Raw genomic sequence first — 20,766 nt, forward strand, 5'->3', positions numbered from 1 at the left:
ACAGCTTCAGAGATGTCTTTGCCAATATACCCTTCCCACGTACCTGGAATTTTACTTCCCTAAGAGGGCTGTCTGCCTTCAGGGAAACTCCTACTAGCTAAAACCAGGCTGCCAAACCCTGAGTGAGTTATTGCAACACTGCCCTGAGATGTGCACAAATGCCACGTGGGTCCAAGCAATGCTTACAAAGCCATAGTACCCAGGGGATTAACACCGCCAATGCTTCCTCCCCTCTACCTGAGGCTTCCCATGTACTCTCCTATAAATCCACAGTGACATGTTGGCTATTACCCCTGATGCTGAGGCATAACAAGGTTTTTGTAGTGAATTAAAACAAAATAGGGGCTTTGCACTGTCATGATGCCTCAGTATCCAGACCCTTCAGTAACCATCCTAATACCTGATTATACAAGATAAACAGTTTCTACCTCTGCTCTCCACTCCTACCCTGATTTGTGCCCCCATGAATATAAAATGCAAGCCCCTCAATCCACTTTCACTTGAACAACTACTACAGCTTCACTCTTATAACATTATAAAGGCATGGTCCCCTAATCTACTGTAACCTTTGCTCCCTGCCTGCTTAGTTGAGCCTACACTCCTGATAGTCTATCCTGTGTGGCTTTGCAGGCCTTCCCATGCCTCTGTTTTCTAGCACTGTGAGTACTAATCAAGTTTTCTTTCACACGTCTTTGGAGTCACACATTCTTGCTGCAACTGACTATTCATACAAAAATCTTTATGACTCAGGGGTGATTTTTTTTTATTTCTTGATATTCTCAAAATTTTCCACAGTGTCAGAAACAATTTTCCTTTTCTTTTTGTTAAGTAATAGGAATATGGTACATCCATATAATGAAATAAGCTTTTTAAATTTACTTTTTTCTTTTAATATTTTTTATTGTCAAATATACATACAAAAAATCAATACATTCTGAAGTACCTTGCATCAAGTAGTTATAGAACATATTTCAAAGTTTGGTATGGGTTACAGTTCCACAATCTCAAGTTTTTCCTTTTTTTTTTAAACTTTTTTTATTAATTAAAAAAATTAATAAACAAAACAATTAGATATCATTCCATTCTACATATACAATCAGTAATTCTTAATATCATCACATAGTTGCATATTCATCATTTCTTAGTACACTTGCATCGATTTAGAAAAAGAAATAAAAAGACAACAGAAAAAGAAATAAAATGATAATAGAGAAAAAAAAGACTATACATACCATACCCCTTACCCCTTGCTTTCATTTACCACTATTTCAAACTGAATTTATTTTAACATTTGTTCCCCCTATTATTTATTTTTATTCCATATGTTCTACTCTTCTGTTGATATAGTAGCTAAAGGGAGCATCAGACATAAGGTTTTCACATTCACGGATCCAGTCCTGTTGCACAGTCTGTATCCCTTCAGCTCCAATTACCCACTATCTTACCCTATTTCTATCTCCTGATGGTCTCTGTTACCAATGACATATTCCAAGTTTATTCACTAAAGTCAGTTCATATCAGTGAGACCATACAGTATTTGTCCTTTAGTTTTTGGCTAGTCTCACTCACCATAATGTACTCAAGGTCCATCCATGTTGTTACATACTTCATAAGTGTATTCTGTCTTAGAGTTGCATAATATTCCATCGTATGTATATACCACAGTTTGTTTAGCCACTCGTCTGTTGATGGACATTTTGGCTGTTTCCATCTCCTTGCAATTGTAAATAATGCTGCTATAAACATTGGTGTGCAAATGTCCGTTTGTGTCTTTGCCCTTAAGTCCTCTGAGTAGATTCCCAGCAATGGTATTGCTGGGTCATATGGCAATTCTATATTCAGCTTTTTGAGGAACCGCCAAACTGCCTTCCACAGTGGTTGCACCATTTGACATTCCCACCAACAGTGGATAAGTGTGCCTCTTTCTCCGCATCCTCTCCAGCACCTGTCATTTTCTGTTTTGTTGATAATGGCCATTCTGGTGGGTGTGAGATGATATCTCATTGTGGTTTTGATTTGCATTTCTCTAATGGCCAGGGACATTGAGCATCTCTTCATGTGCCTTTTGGCCATTTGTATTTCCTCTTCTGAGAGGTGTCTGTTCAAGTCTTTTTCCCATTTTGTAATTGGGTTGGCTGTCTTTTTGTTGTTGAGTTGGACAATCTCTTTATAAATTCTGGATACTAGACCTTTATCTGATATGTCATTTCCAAATATTGTCTCCCATTGTGTAGGCTGTCTTTTTATTTTCTTGATGAAGTTCTTTGATGCACAAAGAACTTGTTTGTGTTTAATTTTGAGGAGCTCCCATTTATTTCTTTCTTTCTTCAGTGCTCTTGCTTTAGGTGTAAGGTCCATAAAACCGCCTCCAATTATAAGATTCATAAGATATCTCCCTACATTTTCCTCTAACTGTTTTATGGTCTTAGACCTAATGTTTAGATCTTTGATCCATTTTGAGTTAACTTTTGTATAGGGTGTGAGATACGGGTCCTCTTTCATTCTTTTGCATATAGATATCCAGTTCTCTAGGCACCATTTATTGAAGAGACTGTTCTGTCCCAAATGAGTTGGCTTGACTGCCTTATCAAAGATCAAATGTCCATAGATGAGAGGGTCTATATCTGAGCACTCTATTCGATTCCATTGGTCGATATATCTATCTTTATGCCAGTACCATGCTGTTTTGACCACTGTGGCTTCATAATATGCCTTAAAGTCAGGCAGCATGAGACCTCCAGCTTTGTTTTTTTTCCTCAAGATACTTTTAGCAATTCGGGGCACACTGCCCTTCCAGAAAAATTTGCTTATTGGTTTTTCTAGTTCTGAAAAGTAAGTTGTTGGGATTTTGATTGGTATTGCGTTGAATCTGTAATTCAATTTAGGTAGAATTGACATCTTAACTTCCAATCCATGAACATGGTATGCCCTTCCATCTATTTAGGTCTTCTGTGATTTCTTTTAACAGTTTCTTGTAGTTTTCTTTGTATAGGTCTTTTGTCTCTTTAGTTAAATTTATTCCTAAGTATTTTATACTTTTAGTTGCAATTGTAAATGGAATTCGTTTCTTGATTTTCCCCTCAGCTTGTTCATTACTAGTGTATAAAAACACTACAGATTTTTGAATGTTGATCTTGTAACCTGCCACTTTGCTGTACTCGTTTATTAGCTCTAGTAATTTTGCTGTGGATTTTTCAGGGTTTTCGACGTACAGTATCATATCATCTGCAAACAGTGATAGTTTTACTTCTTCCTTTCCAATTTTGATGCCTTGTATTTCTTTTTCTTGCCTAATTGCTCTGGCTAGAATTTCCAACACGATGTTGAATAATAGTGGTGATAGTGGACATCCTTGTCTTGTTCCTGATCTTAGGAGGAAAGTTTTCAATTTTTCCCCATTGAGGATGATATTAGCTGTGGGTTTTTCATATATTCCCTCTATCATTTTAAGGAAGTTCCCTTGTATTCCTATCCTTTGAAGTGTTTTCAACAGGAAAGGGTGTTGAATCTTGTCAAATGCCTTCTTTTCATCAATTGAAATGATCTTGTGATTTTTGATTTGTTGATATGGTGTATTAACATTAATTGATTTTCTTATGTTGAACCATCCTTGCATACCTGGAATGAATCCTACTTGGTCATGATGTATAATTCTTTCAATGTGTTGCTGGATTAGATTTGCTAGAATTTTGTTGAGGATTTTTGCATCTATATTCATTAGAGAGATTGGCCTGTAGTTTTCTTTTTTTGTAATATCTTTGCCTGGTTTTGGTATGAGGGCGATGTTGGCTTCATAGTATGAATTAGGTAGCTTTCCCTCCACTTCAATTTTTTTGAAGAGTTTGAGCAGGGTTGGTACTAATTCTTTCTGGAATGTTTGATAGAATTCACATGTGAAGCCGTCTGGTCCTGGACTTGTCTCCTCTTCCATTTCTGATCTTATTTATTTGCGTCCTCTCTCTTCTTCTTTTTGTCAATCTTGCTAAGGGTCCATCAATCTTACTGATTTTCTCATAGAACCAACTTCTGGTCTTATTAATTTTCTCTATTGTTTTCATGTTCTCAATTTCATTTATTTCTGCTTTCATCTTTGTTATTTCTTTCCTTTTGCTTGCTTTGGGGTTAGTTGCTGTTTTTTCTCCAGTTCTTCCAAGTGGACAGTTAATTCCTGTATTTTTGCCCTTTTTTCTTTTTTGATAAATTTGTTGCATTTAGGGCAATAAATTTCCCTCTTAGCACTGCCTTTGCTACATCCCATAAGTTTTGATATGTTGTGTTTTCATTTTCATTTGCCTCGAGATATTTACTAATTTCTCTTGTAATTTCTTCCTTGACCCACTGGTTGTTTAAGAGTGTGTTGTTGAGCCTCCACATATTTGTGAATTTTCTGGCACTTTGCCTATTATTGATTTCCAACTTCATTCCCTTATGCTCTGAGAAAGTGTTTTGTATGATTTCAATCTTTGTAATTTGTTGAGACTTGCTTTGTGACCCAGCATATGGTCTATCTTTGAAAATGATCCATGAGCACTTGAGAAAAAGGTGTATCCTGCTGTTGTGGGATGTAATGTCCTAAAAATGTCTATTAAGTCTAGCTCATTTATTGTAATATTCAAATTCTCTGTTTCTTTATTGATCCTCTATCTAGATGTTCTGTCCATTGATGAGAGTGGGGAATTGAAGTCTCCAACTATTATGGTAGATGTGTCTATTTCCCTTTTCAGTATTTGCAGTGTTTGCCTCACGTATTTTTGGGGCATTCTGGTTTGGTGCATAAATATTTATGATTGTTATGTCTTCTTGTTGAATTGTTCCTTTTATTAGTAGATAATATCCTTCTTTGTCTCTTTTAACTGTTTTACATTTGAAGTCTAATTTGTTGGATATTAGTATAGCTATTCCTGCTCTTTTCTGGTTGTTATTTGCATGAAATATCTTTTCCCAACCTTTCACTTTCAACCTATGTTTATCTTTGGGTTTAAGATGTGTTTCCTGTAGACAGCATATAGAAGGATCCTGTTTTTTAATCCATTTTGCCAGTCTATGTCTTTTGATTGGAGAGTTCGATCCATTAACATTTAGTGTTATTACTGTTTGGGTAGTATTTTCCTCTACCATTTTGCCTTTTGTATTTTATATGTCATATCTAATTTTCCTTCTTTCTACACTCTTCTCCACACCTCTCTTTGCTGTCTTTTCGTATCTGTCTGTAGTGCTCCCTTTAGTATTTCTTGCCGAGCTGGTCTCTTGGTCACAAATTCTCTCGGTGACTTTTTGTCTGAAAATGTTTTCATTTCTCCCTCATTTTTGAAGGACAATTTTGCTGGATATAGAATTCTTGGTTGGCAGTTTTTCTCTTTTAGTAATTTAAATATATCATCCCACTGTCTTTTCGCCTCCATGGTTTCTGCTGAGAAATCTACACATAGTCTTATTGGGTTTCCCTTGTATGTGATGGATTGCTTTTCTCTTGCTGCTTTCAAGATCCTCTCTTTCTCTTTGACCTCTGACATTCTGACTAGTAAGTGTCTCGGAGAACATCTATTTGGATCTATTCTCTTTGGGGTGCGCTGCACTTCTTGGATCTGTAATTTTAGGTCTTTCATAAGAGTTGGGAAATTTTCAGTGATAATTTCTTCCATTAGTTTTTCTCCTCCTTTTCCCTTCTCTTCTCCTTCTGGGACACCCACAACACGTATATTTGTGCGCTTCATATTATCATTCAGTTCCCTGAGTCCCTGCTCATATTTTTCCATTTTTTCCCTATAGTTTCTGTATCTTGTCGGATTTCAGATGTTCCATCCTCCAGTTCACTAATCCTAACCTCTGTCTCTTGAAATCTACCATTGTAGGTTTCCATTGTTTTTTTCATCTCTTCTACTGTATCTTTCATTCCCATAAGTTCTGTGATTTGTTTTTTCAGACTTTCCATTTCTTCTTTTTGTTCATTCCTTGCATTCTTCATGTCCTCCCTCAATTCATTGATTTGGTTTTTGAAGAGGTTTTCCATTTCTGTTCGTATATTCTGAATTAGTTGTTTCAGCTCCTGTATCTCATTTGAACTATTGGTTTGTTCCTTTGACTGGGCCATATCTTCAATTTTCCTGGTGTGATTTGTTATTTTTTGCTGCCATCTGGACATTTAATTACCTTAATTAGTTTATTCTGGAGATTGCTTTCACTTATCTTACCTAGGGTTTTCTTGCTAGATGAGTTTGTTGTCTATCTGTTCTTTGACCTTCAGTTCAGCTTTTTCTGGGCCTCTAGCTTAAGTTTTGTTTAACAGAGGGTAATTTTTCAGTTCTTGTTTTCTTGTTTCTTGTCCTGCTTGTAAGGTGCCTTTTCCCTCCCCACCCTTAGGAGGGTCTACATAGGTATTACAGACTCCAGCCGGGTTTTCCCGGACTAAACTGGCCTCCTATCAGGAGGAAGGAGTCATCTCCATCAGTTTTCCCTGAGGGTGAGACCCTGCAGGTTGAAAGACTTTCCTGTGAAGTCCCTGGACTCGTTTTTCTTATCCTGCCCAGTATGTGGCGCTTGTCTGTCTGTGGGTCCCACCAGCAAAAGATGTTGTGGCTCCTTTAACTTTGGAAGGCTCTCCTGTTCTGGAGACTCGCAGCCGGTCCAGCTGGTCCAGACTGGGGTACGCTGTGTGTCTGGTCACTATCGTGGCTCCAGGAGCTGTTCTGTACTGTTTCTGGTTATTTAGTAGTTGTTCTGGAGGACGAACTAAAACGTGCACATTGCTAAGCTGCCATCTTGGCCCCACCCCCCTCTCAGGTTTTTCCTTTTCGCTGCTCAAAGACCCTGGGGACTAAAAGAAATATCAATGTAATGATTTGGTAGTCACATTCATTTGTTAAATCCTATCTTCTTTGTTATAACTCCTCCTTCTCCTTTGATCCTTCTCCCAATCTTTAAAGGTATTTGGGCTAGGACCATTCTAACTTTTTCATGTTGGAAAGCACTGTCCATAATCTGGGAAAGGGGGATGGCACTAGTTGATGGTCTTGGAGAGGCTGACCCTCTGGGTTTCAGGACTTACCTGGCCTGGAAACCCATCTGATTTGTAGGTTTCTGAAAAGTAATCCTCCTGTGTAAAACCATTGCAGAATCTTAGAGAAGGATCTAGATGTTCTTTAGGGTTGGCAGGAGTGGGTTTGGTTGGGATTTGGCAAACCATGATAGGTAGCATTATCTAGCTGAAGCTTACATAAGAGAAGCCTCCGGAATAACCTTTCGACTCTCTTTGTACTCTCCCAGCCACTGATACCTTATTTTGTTACATTTCTTTACCCTTTTTAATCAGAAAGGCATTATCAATCCCACAGTGCAAGGCTTGGGCTCATCCTTGGGAGTCATGTCCCACATTGTTCTTGAATGTCATGTCCTATGTAGGGGGGAGAATAATGATTTTCCTTGCAGAGTTGGGCTTAGAAAGGCCACATTTGCACAACAAAAGAGATTTTCTGGAAGTAATTCTTGGCATAACTATAGGTAGGCCTAGCTTTTCTGCTACAGAAATAAACTTCATAAGAGCAAGCCTCAAGTTCAAGGGCTTGGCCTATTAACTTGGGAGTCCCTAATGTTTGAGACAGTATCAGGGGTTTCCCCAGTGGGAAACCTTAATAGTTCCATATTTTTCCTTCCATCCCTCAAGGGACTTTGTCAATACTTTTAAATTATCTGCCCAACATACTTTGGGATGTATCCAGGTATTACATTAAGCTATAATTACATGCCCTCATTCCCATTCTGGACTCCAAGTGTTTGGGTTATTTAAATAAGTTATCCAAACAGGTTGAGTTGGAATATGTGCTATAGAAAAGTTAGATTTTGGGCAAAATAAACAGCTCTGCCTTTGGTCTCATAAAATAGTAAAGTTTTAAAATACAGACAATGTCACCCTTACCTCTGCATTCTGATTTACCTTTGTCCTGACTAGATCAACTTGGTTCTTATCTCTAATTGAAGCCTGATCTCTCTTTCAGTTTAACAGTTGTTGTATGTAGCAATGCTGACTTTCAGAATTGCAGAACTCCAAATCTGAGTCTTAGGTGTCACACAGGTAGCCAAAAATCCAGGTTATGCATATATAGCACAGCATCTCAAAATCGAGAAATAACATTTACAGCTGTAGACTAAATGTGACTGCTATAAGAGCTTACAATCTAAGCCCCAATTTTTTGTAAGTGTTTCTAAAAGAGGCCATACAATATTTCTTCTTTCATTTCTGGCTTATTTTGCACCACACAGTGTCCCCAAGGCTCATTCGCAATGTTGCATCCCCACTATTTCAATCCTTTCTGCAGTCACATAATATTCCATCATATGCATACACCACAGTTTGACATTCTGCTTCTCAGTCAATGTATCCTTGAGCCATTTCCATTCTTTGGGCATCATGGATAATATCTAAAGTAAACAATCTGTGTCTCATATTATCCTTTCTTAGTTATATAATTATCAACACTCTCAATTTTAGACTATTTTTATGGCTCCAAAGAGAAAAATAACCAATAAACACATGCTCACCAAATAGAAAATCCAAACTTCCCCTTAACTCTTGTCCTTACCCCCAATTATTTTCCCTTGGTATTGGTGTGGTACTGTTGATATCTTCCTGCTGTAGCTGATTCTTTTTTTTTTTTTTTTTTACTTTTTTATTGTAAATACAACATATAAACAAAGCAAAGAAAGAAAAAAGCAATAATTTTCAGAGCACTCTTCAACAAGTAGTTTCAGGGCAGATCCCAGAGTTTGTCATGGGCTACCATACCATCCTCTCAGATTTTTCCTCTAGCTGCTCCAGAATATAGAAGGCTAGAATGAATAAATATTTTTTTATCATCACAATCAACTTTTTTCATTTTTTGTAAAAAATAACACATATACAAAAAAGCAATACATTTAGAAGCACAGCACAACAATTGTATGTAGAACAGATTTCGTAATTTGGTATGGGTTACAATTCCACAATTTCAGATTTTCACTTCTAGCTGCTCTAAGGTACTGGAGACTAAAAGAAATATCAATTTAATGATTCAGCAATCATATTCATTTGTTAAACCCCACCTTCTCTGTATAACTCCATCATCACCTTGGATCTTTCTATCCCACTCTTTAGGGGTATTTGGGCTATGGCCATTCTAAATTTTTCATATTGGAAGGGGCTGTCAATAATATGGGGTAGGAAGATGGAACTAGCTGAGGCTCACCAGCCAAAGCAGGAATGGAACCTGTCTCCTCTGAGTCCTCCTTAAAAGGCTTCCCATGATTGCATTTAGCATCACTAATTGCAGAAGACACTCCCCTTTGGCTGATTACAAATGGAATCCGCTGTGGATGTAGCTGACGTGATCATGACCTAATCCTATGAAATGTCCTCATTGCAACAGACAGGCCAGCGCTTGCCCAATCAGATGAACAGGTACCACAACTTGGCCAAGTTGATACCTGTCCCTAACCATGACACATGGCTACTAGAACACAGCTCTACGTTTTCAGGCAGTTTCCTCCAGCCTCTCTGTTCTGCCATAACTAACAAGGTGATATCTATTTAATGCATAAGAATAACCTCCAGGATAACCTTTTGACTCGGATTGGAATCTCTCAGCCACTGACACTTTACTTTGACTCATTTCTTTCTTCCCCCTTTTGGTCAAGAGAGTTTTCTCAGTCCCTTGGTGCTGAGTCCCAGCTCATTCTAGGATTTCTGTCCCATGTTGCCAGGAAGGTCCACACCCCTGGGAGTCATGTCGCATGTAGAGAGGGGGAGGGCAGTGAGTTTGTTTGTCATGTTGGCTGAGAGAGAGAGGCCACATCTGAGCAACAAAAGAGATTCTCTTGGGGGTGACTCTTAGGCCTAATTTTAAGTAGGCTTAGCCTATCCTTCGCAGGGCTAAGCTTCATATGAACAAACCCCAAGATTGGGGGCTCAGCCTATTGCTTTGATTGTCCCCACTGCTTGTGAGAATATCAGGAATTCTCCAAATGGGGAAATTGAATTTTTCCCCTTTCTCACCATTCCCCCAAGGGGACTTTGCAAATACTTTTTTATTCACTGTTCAAATCACTCTGGGATTTATCAGGGCATCACTCTAGACAAAGCTACAAAATCTCAACGCACTGATACTTTATTAGTTACACTTCTTTTCCCCATTTTGGTCAGGATAGAATTGTTGCTCTCACCATGCCAGGGCCAGACTCATCCCTGGAAGTCATCTCCCATGCCGCCAGGGAGACATTCACCCCTGGACGTCATGTCCCACGTAGCAGGGAGGGCAACGATTTCACTTACAGAGTTGGGCTTAGAGAGACTTAGGCTACATCTGAGCAACAAAAGAGGTCCTCCAGAAGTAACTCTTAGGCATATATAGGTAGGCTAAGCTTCTCCGTTTCCTACATAAGCTTCATGAGAGAAAGCCTCAATATCAAGGGCTTGGCCTACTGATTTGGGTGTCCCTAATGTTTGACACAGTATCAGGGGATTCCCCGATGGTAAATTTAACAGTTCCATATTTTTTCTTCCATCCCTCAAGGGACTTTGCCAATACTTTTTTATTATCTGCTTAGTATATTCTAGTATGTATCCAGGCTTTACATTAAACTATACAGGATTAAAGGCCATCATTCTTATTCTGGGCTCCCTGTGTTTCAATTATTCAAATGAGCTATCCAGACAGGTTGAGTTAAAGTATGTGCTACAGAAAATTTAGGTTCCAGACAAATAAACCTTTCTTCCTTTGGTCTCAAAGAGTAAGTGTGGTTCTAAAATATAGACAATATCTTCCTTACCCCTGTGTTCTGAATTACCTTAATGTCGACCTGATCAGCTTTGTTCTTATCTCTAAATACCAGGTTATAAATATATAAAACAGCCTTTCAAAATTCAGGAATAACAATTACTACTCTGGACTAAGTGTGTCTGCTATAAGAGCTTGCAATTTAGGCTCCTAATTTCTTATAAGCATTTTCTAAAGGAGACCATTCAATAATTGTTCTTTTGTTTTCTGGCTTATTTTTGCCTCACCAAATGTCCCACAGGTTCATTCAGATCATTGCATGCCTCACAATTTCGTTCCTTTTTGTAGCAGCACAATATTCTTTCATATGTATATACCATCGTTCACCAGTCTACTCAGTCCGTGCATCCTTCAGCCACCTGCATTCATTAGGCATCATGTATAATGCCCAAAGTTCACAGTTGCTGTGACTGATTTTGATAAGACTTTTAGTTAATATTCTCACTGAAATGATTTTGGCTTTTGTGATATTATGATGGAATGAATGCATTTTGCATATAGAAAGAACATGTCTTTTGGGGGTCCAGAGAGTGGAGTGTGCTGGTTTGAACATAGAAGAGCCTATGTTCTTTTAATCCATCCTTGTGGATGCAGACCTATTGTGGGTGGGACGTTTTTACTTAAGTTGTTTCCATGGAGATGCGACCTAGCCCATTCAAGGGGGGTTGTCATCCTTTATTGGAGTCCTTTAAGAGAGCTCACAGAGAGAGAGCTTAGAAAGAAATGCCCTGGGAGAAACAAGGAAGGACCCATAAAAGCAAAAGGTCATTTTGGAGAGAAAGACTAGCGGACGTTGCCATGTGCCTGTCCATGACAGCATTCTTTCCCCAAAGAAGGTATTTTCCTTTTGATGCCTTAATTTGGATATTTTCATGGCCTTAGAACTGTACATTTGTAACTAAATTTGCAAATGGAAACTAATAAATTTCCATTGAAAAGTCCAACCGATTTCTAGGAAATTGCATTCTAGCTGCTTTAGCAAGCCATAACAGATATCAAATGAACTTCAATAGCATATATAAACTATTGTCCCATACCCCACCTTCCCCCCACTTTTATATAGTTCTTGTCACAGATGACATATTTATACATAAGTCCCAAACCATTGAGTTATCATGACATTTGATTATGTATTTGCCTTTTAGATCCTGTTAGAGGTAAAAAGTGGGGTTACAAACCAAAATATAATAGGACTGGCATTTATATTTACCCATGCTGTTATCCTTACCAAAACATCATTATTTTCTCATGCAGCTTCAATCTGTTGTCTTTTGTCCTGCCCTTTAAAACTGCAGAACACCCTCTAGCATCATTATAGGGCCAATCTAGTGGTGAGTAACTCCCTCAGCCTTTGTTTTTCTGGGAATGTCTTCATCTCTCCCTCTTTTTTTTTTTTCTTTCTTTTTTTTCATGAGCAGGCACCGGGAAATGAACCCGGGTCTCTGGCATGGCAGGTGAGAACTCTGCCTGCTGAGCCACCGTGGCCTGCCCTCTCCCTTCTTTTTGACAGACAGTTTTGTTGGATATATAATTGTTGGTTGGCAGTTTTTGCTTTCAGCAATATAAGCAAGTCTTCTCACTGCCTTCTTGCCTCCATGGTTTCTGATGAGAAACCAGTACTTAATCTTATTGAGGCTCTCCTGTATATGACATGTTGCTTCTCTTTTGTGGCTTTCAGAATTCTCTATTTGTCTTTGGCATTGACAGTTTGATTATAACATGACACAGTGCGCGTCTGTTTGGTTTTATCCTATTTGAGCATCTTAAATGTGTATATTCATTTCTTTTGCTAAATTTGGGAAGTTTTAAGCCATTATTTCTTTCAATATTCTCTCTGCCCCTTTCTCTATTTCTTCTCCTTCTGGGAATCTCACAATGCATATGTTTATATGCTTGAAGGTGTCCTCAGGTTCTGTTCAGCTTTCTTCATTCTTTCTTCTTTTGCTCCTCAGACTGGATGATTTCAATGATCTTATCTTCAAGATCACTAATTCTTCTGCCAGCTTCCATCTGCTGTTGAACCCCTCTGGGAAATTTTATATTTCTGTTACTGTGGTCTTCAGCTCTGCTTGGTTCCATTTCATAATTTCTGTCTCTTCATTGATATTCCCTTTGTGTTCATCTATCATTTTCCTGATTTCCTTTAGTTATTTGCCCATATTTTTCTTTAGCTCTTTGAGTATATTTAGGACCATTAAAAAAAATCTTTTCTGAAATGTCTCAACCCTGATCCTCCTCAAAGATGATTACCAATGCTTTAATCTTCTTCTTTTTCTGAGATGTCACTTCCCATTTCTTTAAGTATTTTCTAATCTTTTCTTGAAATCTGGACACTTTGATATTTTAATGTGTTATCACTAGAATTCAGACTCTGAGGCATCTCTTCCTTAAGCTAGTATCCAGCTAGTGTAATACAGAGATTTCCTTGAATTCCAGGAGGAGAGAGAGAGAAAGGAAGAAGGAGGAGGAGGAGGAGGTGAAAGAGGAAAGAAAGGAAGAGAGGGAGGGAGGGAGGGAGGGAGGAAGGAAGGAAGGAAGGAAGGAAAGAAGAAGCGAAGAAAGGAAGAAAGGAAGGAAGGAAGGAAGAAAGAAAGAAAGAAAAAGAAAACGGGTTTCCCAATCTTTGCAGATTGACCCATGTGAGTGCTCTTCTTTAGAGTTTATCCACACAATGAGTTGAGAGAGTAGTTTGAGGCCAAAGTGTAGGGACCTCCCTGGTTCTTTCTGTATGTGTGTCTTACCTTGTGTTTCGTCTTGGGCATGCACATGTGGCCCTAGGAATTCCTCCATTTACATAGTTTCAAATACCCCATCTTCCCTAGGAAACCATTTCCTCACAGTCCCAGGCACTGCACTGTCTCTCCTATATACAACAATGCCTTGCTCCAGGCAGTGACTTGGCTGCTATCCCACAGCATTGTTTAGCAGAGCTTACTGAGCTGTCTTCTAAATGTAAGCAAGTTCTAGGATGGTAAGTCCTCATACCACCACCAGGCAGGCTGAGCCAGACATACAGGCTACCAATATGTGCATGAGAGTTACTCTGCTCTCTCTGGAACTGGGACCAGGGATCCACACTGGGAATGTGGGCTGGCTCCATGCTCAGCTGATGGGGGCAGGAAAGGGCCAACCAGGATGCCATTAGATCCTATCACTTTTTAAAAACATTTTTCCTTGTGAAATATATATTCAAAACAGCAATAAATTTCAAAGTACATTGTAAAAAGGAGTTATAGAACAGATTTCAGAGTTGGTATGGGCTACAGTTCCACAATTTTAGGTTCTTCTTTCTAGCTGCTCTAAGACACTAGGGACTAAAAGAAATATCAATATAATGATTCATCAGTCATACTCATTTGTTAAATCCTATCTTCTCTATTATAACTCCTCCTTCTCCTCTGATCCTTTGCCCAGTCTTTAGGGGTATTTGGGCTATGCCCATTCTAAATTTTTCATGTTGAAAAGGGCTGTCGATAATATGGGATGGGGGATGGAACTAGTTGATGTTCTTGGAGAAGCTGGCCCCTTTGTGTTTAAGGACTTATCTGGCCTAAGTCCCCATCTGGAGTTTGTAGGTTTCTGGAAAGTTATCATAGTATGTGAAACTTTTGTAGAATCTCAGATAGAGCCCTAGGTATTCTTTAGGGCTGACAGGAATGGTTTTGGTTGGGGATTGGCAAATCATGGTAAATAGCTTTTGATTCTGCACTTGCCCTGTTATTGCAGTCCCTTAATCATTTTCTGGAGCTTTAATAAAGACACTTCTACCAGTTCTTGCTTGTTGGTCAAAATTTCTGTGGGGAACCGAGGCTGGAAGCTTCTCACTCTGTAGTCTTGTTCAGGGTGGGGCATTTGGGTGAATGTTTTGTTTTTTGTTTAATTTTATTTTTTAATTTAATATGTTTTGTATTATCAAACCAAAACAACATACAAACATGAACATTCTTAACATACTAACATTTTGTGTATGGTGTATAATCAATGGCTCACAATATCATCACATAGTGGTATATTCATCACCATGATCATTTTTTAGAACGTTTGCATCACTCTAGAAAAAGAAGTAAAAAGAAAAAAGAAAAAACCCACACATATCATACCCCTTACCCCTCCCTCTCATTGACCGCTAGCATTTCCATGTATTCAATAGATTTTAATCTTGGGTGAATGTTTTGATGTGCGTTTCTGAAAAGTGCAACATGCTGGGTAACAATCAAAGTGAAGCTGATCATAATTGCCACAAGTACCTGGTCCCTTACTCTTTCTTAAATGGAATCATCACCCAGTTTCAAAATTTGAGCCTCACCTTGATATTTGGCCATTCCAAGTTTCTCCACTGCAGAGGAACTATCTCACCAATTCCCATTGACTGAGAATAGAGATAATTTCTTGGTACTGACCTGCCACCCCTCCCAGGAATTGGCTTCTTTTTTTAAATTTGGAGTGCAGGCACTTGCATATTGGCATTGCTTCTTTGAGGATGCAAGCTGACAGGTGAAGAAGGCTCTCACCACCACTGCCACTGCCAGAGCCAGGTACCTACGCACCATGACTACGTGTATTTCTAAAGCAAGGTATAAAACAATATGAAAAAATGCTATCCCTTTTTAAAGAAAGTATATGCAAACAGACTTATTTATGCATAGATGCTCTCTGAAAGGATACCAAGAAATTGATACTAGTGGTTACCTCTGGGAAGGAGGACTGAAGAAAGGAGTGGGAGAGGGAGTTTTCCTTTAATTAATGTAAATCAAAGACCCAGAAACCTTATTTCCCCCTTCTAAATTAGTGTCCTCATGGATTTTGTTTTAAAGTTTATGGAGAGTGGTATGATGATAACTTCTGGTAAAACAGGAGGTTGGCAAAAAACAGAAACACCCCTTCTCAAACAAGCAAGTTAGAGGAAACTGCCTAGCTTGTTAGTACTTATGTATCGAGAAGAATTTGGTATGTTGGAGGGTTCTGGAAGCATCCTACTGGCACCAGGACAAACACTTGCTACATGAAATTTAGGCTTTAAAAAACACTCCTGCGCTATCTTGGATCCAAATTTTAGCACCAGTTTTTTTTCCATTTCACTTGTTATGGACTGAAGTATATATAGCTACCAGTGTCCAGAGGCAGGTGACATATTCCTTAACCTTGTTGAAATCCTTAAGTTCTTCATTCATAAACTTCACTTAAAAGACCAAATTTTCCAGTCCTCTTTTGTAGAGATTCCTGCCCTCATCCCCGATGTCACTGGCCAAGACTCTCATTCCCCATGGATGAGAGAGACTCCTTCATCTTCTTGGTCGTGGATGGGCATGTGGCCATCCACACACTTGGTCACACAGCTCTCCAGCTGCCATTTCACCTGAAGCTCCTTACCACCTGCATCCATTGAGTCTCTGGCTTTGTCGTTGCAATGCATTGTGCACTGGGCGAGGCGGTCCTGGAACTTCTCCAGCTCGCTGGTCGCTAGGGCTTGGGACTGAGCCAGAGGAGCGTCGCAGCACTCAATGCACTGATGCACTTGCTGCATGGACACCTGGCTGTCCTCACCACAGCTGGTGCTGCACCAGGACACGAGGATGGTCTCTCTCTCTCCAGAGTCTTCACCCTGGAGTCCGCCACCTCCTGCACGTGGAGCTACTGTAGTCCACCATGGAGACCCTGCCCCTAACAGTCTTTTTTCTCTACATAGTTTTTTTCCGTAATTTTTTTCTACAAAATCTGTACAAATATTCTTTCCAACTACATTTCTTCCACATTTTTAACCTACAAATCTGAGACCATACTTACGTACAATCACTTTTTAAAAAATTAACATTATATCCTGAGAATTTCCCATACCATTAGAAGTTTTATTTCTTGGATATCTAGAATTCCAAAATGTTAGGGCCTAAGTTTTAAAACATCATGAAAGAAAACATAAATTTTTGTTTATAATCCCGCCTACTTCATCAACCAATTTCACATTTTAGTGTTTTCCTTTCAACTTCAATATTTAAGGACATCATCACTTTTTAAAAATTGAGGTAATAGGGTAGATACAATTTTGAATAATGTATGATTATGTTAATGTTTTTTTCACGTTATTTTATAATCATGCTTTCATATTCCTCCATGTTTTGGTAGCTGCTAACTGTTCTCTGATGTTAGTATTCAGTCGTTTAATCATCTGTGAGTAGTAGTTTCCAGCTCTCTATTATTTTAAGTCCCACCAAATTAAGTATTTTAGTACATACAGATGTTTTATCCTTTTGGTTTATTTCACTGGTTTAAATTCTTAGGTGAGGGACTGGGTCAAAACCAGCAAGTCCATTGGCTCTTCAAAGTGTTTTCTAAAGGAGTATGCTGCCAGTTTACCTGGCCAAGAGCCAGGTGTGAATGTACCTATTTCCCAAAGCTTTGACTAGCGTTAGCCATTTAATTTGTAACCTCTTTAATGGTTGTTAATTGGGACCATACTAGACATACAGTCTTTAATTTGCATTTCCCTAATTACTAAGGAAGTTGAGTCTTTTTTATGTTTATTGTTTGTATTTCCTGTTAGGTGCCTACTCAATTCAAAGCAACAGACATATTTTAGTGCCCACCATGTTGGTTACTCTCAAGGTTGAGTGAGCTAACAAAAATGACCATCTAGGATAAGGTGGAGGAGCCCGGAGGATATAGACAATCTATAACTAACGTCCTCCATCTACAGAAGCACAACACAGGTAGGCAGCTTGGGAAAAGTCCCATGGGTGGAAGACCAAGATGGAAGGGAACGACCATGTCTGAAATAGATTAGGCTTTTGCAGGGCCAGTGACTTCAGAGGGAGGACTGAACAATGAGTAAGATTTGACCAAGTGAGACAAAAGTGAAAAGAGGATGTCTGGGGGACAAGGAACAATATGTAGAGAGATAAATGAGTTGAGGAAACTAATAATATAGTACTTGTGGTGTGGAGTTGTGACTTCCAGTAAAGTGTAGAATGCTGGGGCTGAGAGATGATGGGACATTGGCTGGAAAGGAAGGGTCAGGGCTAAACTCAGGAATCTGCTCTTTATTCTGAAGGTTAAAGAGGAATGACATTAGCTGATGTGTGTTTTAGAAAACTCTTTCTGGCAGCAAACGAGAGGTAGATTTGGAGTTGATAGAGTCAATAAGATGAACCTATTTGTGTCCTTAGCCATTTACCAAGAGTCAGAGATCGGACTATAGATATATTTTTAATGTAACATGTACATGAAGTCCTACTTAACCTGTCCTACTTAACACTATATTCCCATTTCATGGCTTTCCTTTTAACTTAATTTAGTTGAATTGTATTTAAAAAGAAGTTGAAATTTACACGGTAACTTTTTTTGGTAATAATTAGTGATGCTTGCTCAATGCTTTACATTGGATAATACCCTTTAACATATATAATCTCATTTGATCCTCATAAACATCCTTCTGAGGTGGGTATTATCTTCATTTTACAGATGAGAAAGCTGAGGCTAAGAGATGTTCGATGATGCCTTATCCAAGGTCACATAGCTAGCAAATGACAGAGGCAGAATTTGAATGGAGGTGTTCTGATGACTGTGCCACCTCTAGAAGAAATGACAGGACTTGGTGTCACATGGAAGAGTAAAACATGACCTCTCAATTTCTAGCCTGGGAGATGAGAAAAATGTTGGCTGGGTCGAATAGCCTAATTTGGAGGAAGATGTTAAATTCTGTTTGGGATATGTTTCTTTGAGGGGGCTACCAGAACATGTGATGTCCATAGGCAGTTGGAAATGGGGAGAAAAACTGGGCTGAGAACTCATGGAAATGGCATACAGATACTGGATACCTGATGGTATAAGTGACTGGTGTTTTGTAAACTTCCAAAGCCACAACTTGACTTATTCATTAGCTCACACTGCCCTACACTGACCACCTCATCTTCCCCTATGCAGAAGCTAGCAGGATAGCTGAGAATCAGGAAAAATCAGAAAAATATGTGATAGCATAGAAGACCTGACAAGTTTGGAGTGTTCTTTCTGGAGAAACAAAGATTGTCACTCAAGTTTATAGGCTGGGGATTTCATCCATTTGATAGCTCAAGTTACAAATATTACTTGAGTACTTATTATGTGCCCATTTTTAGGGGAATAATATTGAGCATAATAGACATTCTCTGTGATCAGTGAGCTCAAGGACTAGAGGGGAAAGCAGGCATTGATCAAGAAATCATAAAAATAACTAAATAACTATAAACTCTTAGTGAAGGAAAAAAATACCACTCTATGAGAGTAGCTTATAATATATTAGGGGTACCAGACCAAGTCCAAGAGTCAAGGAATATTTGTCCTAGGAAATAATTTCTGGAGATTTTTCCTCCTCTTCCTCTCTTCCAAGCACCCTCCCCCATGTTCCACCTTTAAACTCACAGGGAGAGGCAATGTAAAATATCTTCATTTTAGAGAAATCTAGACCTGAGTGTATCTTCCCTAAATTCATTTGTAAACTTACCATAATATTCACCCTGACATTTGCATGTGGCTAGTCCACAATGTCCTATCTTTTGCATTATCTTACTTGTATACTCATCCTAGCCTTGTGAGGGAGAGGTTTTCTAAGTTTGATTACATGCATTTTACTGGTGACGAATGTGCCAGAGAGGTTAGGTAACTTGCCTAATGTTACATGGCTGGTTAATGGTGGCACTCGGACTTGAAACCAGGTCTTGTAATGCCTTATTATTCTTTTAATATTATTTCATTTATTTATTCATCCATCAAATGTGTTAAGCACCTTCTGAGTGTCAGGCTGCATACAGAGCAGTTGGGAGTCATGGAAGTAGGAAAGCAGCATGATCCAATTTAGGTTTTAGACAGACCCCTCTTTTGGGTAAGACCACCTATGGAGTCAGAATCTCTGGGGTTGGGTTCAGGAATCTGAACATCAGTCAGGTTTGGGAACTCTTTTCTGATTCTAATGCACTAAATAAAGAGGGATAAACAACAGATTAGAGAAGGTGATGGTGCAACCAGTTAATGTGGATACAGTGGTGGCTGTAATAACCCGGTGAGAGGTGAGAGGCACAGACAAAGGGATGCACTTGAGAGTCATTTGGATGCCATGAACAAGACTTCCCACCCCACCCTTCGGTGGACACTGGCTTAGAGGTGGAGCTGGGTGGGATTCCTTCCTGGGGCCCCTGGTTCCAGAGCCTGTGGACTTTACTGCACATAGCCATTTAATAGCTGCATGTTCATTTTAAATATTTTATATTTATCTTAGCATTTGTTTTACAAATCTACATGTTATCTCAAACTTCCCTCAAGTCTCCCTCTCTCATAAAGCCTAGAAGACAAATAAGGGACAGTCAAGGCTCTAAGTGTTTAAAATATTTTTCTTTGGCTACCCAGGCCCAGAAAGAAACAGAGTTTACTAAACAATCACAGACTCTGAGGGAGAACAGCAGAACCCTGGGAGATGCACTGCACCTCCCCCTCCCTAGGCTCTAGGAAGCTCCCAGAAAACTTAAAAACAATTGTCTCAGAAGCCTAGAAACGGATTCCATTCCTTCCCCAAGTTTGGGGGACAATGACGCCTTCTTCTCTGGGTGGATAAATCGGAGGTGACACCTCCACTCTCTCCTCACAGCCAAGTGGGTCAGGATTAAACAAACAGATGCAAAGGTTGCGGCCGATAGTGCCTAGGAGCACTGGCCTGCCCCGCACCGGCGAAGCTCCTGAGGTCGAGCCAAGCAGTTGCGGTGGCGAGATAGGGGCGGGGCGTGAGAGGCACCTGGAGTGGCAGCCCGGGGGCGGGGCAGTGGCGCATCTTGGCCGAGATTGGATAGAGGCCCGGCCCCAGCAGGGGTGCCCGCGGGACCCGCTCTTCGCTTTCCCCGTGCGCGTTATATACCGCAGTGGCCGCGGCGCCCGGGCCTGGCTCCGGCGCTCTCCTCCGCTTGCCCTGGATTCTTTCCATCCTGGTTCACTCAGGGTTCGC

At 39.5% G+C, this 20,766-nt stretch overlaps 1 pseudogene; it reads right to left on the bottom strand.

Moving 5' to 3' along the window:
• Nucleotides 1–16,043: 16,043 nt before the first annotated feature.
• On the bottom strand, nt 16,044–20,745 carry LOC143653417 (protein FAM136A pseudogene; annotated as a pseudogene).
• Between the last annotated feature and the right edge of the window lie 21 nt (nt 20,746–20,766).

The sequence above is a fragment of the Tamandua tetradactyla genome, chromosome 13 (genome assembly GCF_023851605.1).
Source record: "Tamandua tetradactyla isolate mTamTet1 chromosome 13, mTamTet1.pri, whole genome shotgun sequence".
In the NCBI taxonomy this organism is placed as follows: domain Eukaryota; kingdom Metazoa; phylum Chordata; class Mammalia; order Pilosa; family Myrmecophagidae; genus Tamandua; species Tamandua tetradactyla.